Genomic DNA, 6,051 nt, shown 5'->3' with positions numbered 1-6,051 from the left:
CACCCTCATTCAACCAAAAATTGCCAATGCAACATAAGGGCAAGTCTAACACAACATCAAAGACTTCTTCACATAAAGATGTGTGTTGCACATCAAAAATTCAGGGCAAGTTGAATTTGTTGTGCTGAAAGTCAGTTTAAACTTTTAGAAAGTGGAAGACCATTCTTTGTTTCTCATTTCAGATTTTTAATAGTTGGTGCTTCACAATACTCCTTAGTGAATGCATTTGGGCTATTCCATTTAAAATCAACATTACCCCTGTGGAAGAATTAGCTGACGTCTTCCACATTGGGAGTAGTGTGGATTTCAAATGGAACAGCCCATTGTAGCCATCAAATCTTCTGCATGCGCAGGCGTCTATGAGTAAATAACACAATACAATTTGTTTTTCATTGAACACCAAAAGAGTGTAATATTCATACAAAATTCACTTTTAGATTTTGAGTATCAATGCCTGGGAGTATAAATTAATTTTCAGCATTTAATCAATTATTTTCGCAACTTCTGACCACCTTCAAAGAATTAAGGTACCAGCTGTTCACCCCCTGTATATCCTAAACAAAGACAGACATGACTAGGTGTTTTTACCGCTCTACCTCACTTTCTGATGAAATCCCATGGATGTGGGATGAAATATCAAGTAAGTCAAATATTTGTCGAGAGAACTGTTTAAAATCACAGATGTCTTTGTTTCTTAAATTCTCAACCAATTTCAATAAATAAGGTCTTAAATGAAAGCTAAAGAGTACAGGTATTATCTGCTTGTTTTTAATTTTGACATATTCAATAGTGTAGCTAGGAGTTGTGGCTCCCAGGGCAAAGGATACATAATGGCGCCCCTACCCCGATTATTGAAACAATTGCAAGCGAAAATTTACACAAATAGGACCTTCCACTAATTCATTTTGTTATAATGAAGTTGAATATTGGTCTTAAATAGATCTTTCAAATGATTTTGTGCTGAAATGTGCAAAAAATTTTGACCTTCATCGCTTGGATGGGCACAGAATCGATGCTGAATTGGTCAATTTGGCGTCCCCTATAAGAATGGTGCCCACTGCACATTATTTGCCTTTGTTTAGGATAGGCCTACAGAAGTGAACATAACTGGTACCTTAATTCTTTGGCTTACTGTACATCTCATATCACACCTTATGGAATGAGAAACAAGGAGTTGGATTTTTTTATTGGCCTTACCAGTCACATCAAAAGGAACACCATTTAATTGCTATGAATATAATGAATGAGAACAAAATCATTTTTCTTGCTAAAATCAAGGTGTGCAGCATTTTTGAAGATGGGTGAAAAAGATGCAAATTTATATGTAATATATGCTGCCCTCTGGGAGATGAAACATAGTTATATGGGTTGAATTGCGCATATGCTGACCAGAATATAAAACTTCATGGTCAGGTTCGACAAATAATATGAACCCACAAGATAACTTGAATGCTTGAGATGAAAAGTAAAGCTTAGGCCCTAATGCTAAATCAAATAGAGCTTAAGGGATCTAAAATGAGCGTTTATTGCGTTTCGATAGTATTTTTTGTGGCACATGAGAGCACCTCAGACCTATCGAATTGTATTCTGAATACGAAGCATGTCTTTCTGATATCAAATAATTTTCATTTTTGAAAATCACAATATAATACAAATTTTATGACAAATTATAAAAATTTGATATTTTTGAATTTTTGATATATAACAGTCCTAAAGTAAATTATATAAATCTAATGATATATTCTTAAAGTGTATGTAGCAGGGAGGAAAAGCCGACGGTCAATTGAAAATTTTGACCTTTCATATTGAAGATATGGATTTTTTTCCAAAAAGACCTAATTTTTTTGGTGTTTTGGGAAAAAAATCCATATCTTCAATATGAAAAGGTCAAAATTTTCAATTGATCGTCGCTTTTTCAACCCACCTACATACACTTTAAGTATAAATCATCAGATTTATAAAGTTTACTTCAAGTACTGTTAAATATCAAAAATATCAATTTTAATGATTTGCCATAAAATGTGTATTAAATTGCTAATTTCAAAAATTCAAAATTATTTGATATCAGAATGACATTCTTCGTATTCAGAATGCAATTCGATATGTCTGATGTGCTCTAATGTCCCAAAATAAATACTGTCCAAACATTCATACCCCAGCCCTTAAGAATTCAATAATGATTGATTTACCCATATTCCATGAAAGGGTGGGAACTATCAAGTAGTGGGATATAACTACTATTATATAGCTCTTCATCTTCAGAAGGCAGTGTATAACTTCACTCAAGTTGATTATCTTTCATGTTGACAAGTGCTTTTTCCAAAAAGATGTCCCTTTTGTTGCAACTGGTCACTAATAAATGGTATGCTAACAAATCATGATCAATACACACAAGCTCATAAAGTTCTATTCATGATTAAATTTGCTGTTTTATTGCTTTAATTAATGTACCGTTAAATAGTTCATAATTTACACTTACAGTCATGTCTTCTTCAAAGCTAAGAAAACAAAACATGAATGCATAATTAGTTGGCTTCATTCATCTTAATTTATACACAAGTTGAGATTGTACATTACTTAGTTTTGAAAATATGTTATATATAATTCCATTAAAAATAAGGAGCCTGCCAATGGACAGGTCCTCGTAAGCTCATGATTTCATCACATAATCCTTTTATAGACGATTTCCGTAATTGATCACTTCATCGCCGTTGGCGGCGTTTGGCTCTGCTAACTCCAGTTTAGCGGAACAGAAACACTGAAAGCGAGGCCAAAGATCAAATTACATGCTCCCAATTATGCAAAGTTAATTTGCTAAGTAAATATAAGGACTATCTAGCTGAGACTAGATACATAATGTAGTACCAGCACAATAGAAGTATATTATGTTTAGCATTTTGCTAATTTTAATCTGCATAATTAATTAGGGTTAATTTCTTGAAAAAATAAAATAAACTCTAATTAATTATGCAGATTAAAATTAGCAAAATGCTAAACGTAATATACTTCTATTTTACTTATACTACATTATGTACCAAGTTTCAGCTAGATAGTCCTTATAGTTACTTAGCAAATTAACTTTGCATAATTGAGTATGTAATTTGATCTTTGACCTCCCTTTCAGTGTTTCTGCTCGCTAAACTGGAGTTAGCAGAGCCAAACGCCGCCAACGGCGACGAAGTGGTCAATTACGGAAATCGTCTATAAGTAAATGTGTGACTTCTATATTCAAATTTGTTCACATAATTTATTTCTACGATGGAAATATTATTGGCACACGTGTTACTTTGCTTCTCAAAATGACATCATACAAAATTTGTACACAACCTCAATACTAATGAATGGAATTTATAAATTTATCAAAATAAAATCATTTTGTTTGTACAGAAAATGTATCAAGATATCAGAAACTTGTGTACCGGTAACAAAAAATAATATCCATAAGGCACATATTTGTCATGTATAAACAAAGTATATTTTGTAATAAAATTTAACCATGTAAAATATCTTGAAAGACAGTTTTGGTCCTTTTTGTTATGTGTGCAATCTACATTTGCTTCAAAATTATGATATAACATCAGGCTTTTCTAAGACACAGTACTACAATCTTTGCTGCTCAAGTTGCATACAATTTACTATAAAACTTTTGTGCAATTATTGGTTTCTTGATATTTAACAAATAACCTCAATCATGACAAGGACACACCGAGACACCATCATGATTTGCTTCAAAATAATACAAAAAGTTTACAAAATATACATGTTTGAACTTCATTTCTTTAATTTATATGTTACATCACCCAAGATATGTAAATTATTAGATATATTTTTTTTACAAAAGGACTGTAAAGGTGGTAATTTTCGCGTATATAATATTTTTGCGCTTTGGTGATTTTGACCTACATTGCTGTTTTTAATTTCGCGATTTTGAGTTTCCTTACATAGACCTATACATTAGAAGAAAATATTTGCTTGTTTTTATTTTCGCGGTAGCTGTGTTGCGTGCGAAAAAGCACGAAAATTAACATACCGCGAAAATTTCCACTTTTACAGTAATGACCTCAGAATTAATTTCACTAACACCACTCATTGCTAAATAGTAATTATGTACATAAGCGTTAATAAACAATAACATGCACGATAGACTTTTCTTTTACCTCTCGAGTTGAACATTTTCACAATTAAAGCCATAATATACGATATCTGTTCAATGTTAATCTTGTATTCTTTACCAAAAATGTTGAATAATTGTAATAACTCTCAGGAGAGGTTCTGCCCATTTAAAGCAGAAATACGAGGTAAAGCTAGAGAAACCTCACAAGCTATTTCTGCCTTTTAATGTGGTGTTCTATGTGTGAATTATGACATTATGTTGGAAATTGCTCTGTTGTCCTACAAACACAACACATTTGGCCGATTCCATTTAGGTTATGTTGGGGGCATGAGTAAACATTACAATATAGCAAAAAATTAGGTTTGCAAATTCCATATTATAAGATCATATATTATGGCTTTAATTTGATAGTAATTGGCCAATTACCAATTATAAATTTTGAGATGGATTTTCACCCTCAGGATAGAATTGGCCACTTAAAATTGAATTGTAGAAGCTTGACCTATTCTAAGAAACACAGCACTAGACGGGTACATAAAAAGAGCAAAAACACCCCAAAAGTAAATCAATGAGTAATTCTATACAGATTAGAAACAATTAAGAAAATAATTCTTACAAAGGGAGTCTCTTCTATCTATGGCAGCAGGGTCTTGTGGTTCAGAAATCTGATAAAACTGCTGGTTTATGTACAGGAATTGTCATCCCTGTCCATGTTTCGGGTCAGAGCTATTCAAGGATCAAGATCATAGCTAAATTGCATGTAAAACCTGTACAAAATTATAACACTCAAACATTGAGGTACAGCACAAATATAAGGAAGGGTGACAGCATGCTGCTTGGAATTGAATGACAATCAAAGACATAAGATCAGGGGCACTTGTGTTAAACCCAGGCCATATATAGCCCAATCTATGGGGTCTTAAACAACCATCGTATTTATCATACCTCCAGGTAAATTCTCATGATGTCATTGGTATCCTACCACTATTACTTTGTTTGCATTGCATATATACTACAGCAAATATTGCACAATGCACCACAAACTGGATGCCATCAAGGAGCTTTCAATACATGAGAGAGCATTTACACATTTCCTATCTTTGTTATCCATGCTGCCTGCTGTGCTAAGAAAAGAAAAGTAATTTCAGCAAAATTGTCATTTGTATGTGATTGCAAATGATAATTTAATGAAAATCCCTGTCACAAAATGGGCTATTCCAGTTTAAATCCATACACCCCCTATGGAAGACCTTAATCTTGCACACAGGGAGTACAAATTTCAAATGGTGTTACCTCAATGGCCGATTCCCTTTTGAAATTTACACCCCTCCATTGGGGATTAAGATCATGTATACCATACGGGTTGCATGGATTTCAATTGGATAAGGTCAATACTACTGAATAATGAAATGACCTGTATAAGCTTCACTATTATTGCAAACTTAACCTCAAGATTTAACCAAGAGATTCAGTGTTAGGATGTTACATTGATATACAGACACCCAACTTGATTTTATTGGTACAATTAGTTATAGTTTATAAGTTACGATACATTTCTACTTGTATTCTATATAATATAACAGCAAATTAAATAAATAATTATATATCACATTGAAGCAAAAAGAGTTGTTTCTATTCCAGAGTTGAGAAAAACTTGTCACAGACATCAAATTTCACAAATATTACTTCAAATAATTGCCAATAGAGGTCGTCAGCTTTTCACTATCTTGTGGGTACAAATCAATTTTGTGTAGATGTGTTGAACACTACACACATAGTGCAGCGAGGTCAGCTCTCCTTGGGTCTATAACAGAGAGGTGAGTTTACAATGGGTCTGCAACCTGTTTTTGAAATACCAAACCACATTTTACAGGTTTCTATTAAGGTGGCCCTATCGGCTAATGCAAAAATTTAGATTCTCTTTCAATTTAAATATG

This window comes from Amphiura filiformis, chromosome 11 (assembly GCF_039555335.1).
Source record: "Amphiura filiformis chromosome 11, Afil_fr2py, whole genome shotgun sequence".
Taxonomy (NCBI): domain Eukaryota; kingdom Metazoa; phylum Echinodermata; class Ophiuroidea; order Amphilepidida; family Amphiuridae; genus Amphiura; species Amphiura filiformis.
Note: the sequence above shows the minus strand (reverse complement) of the source record.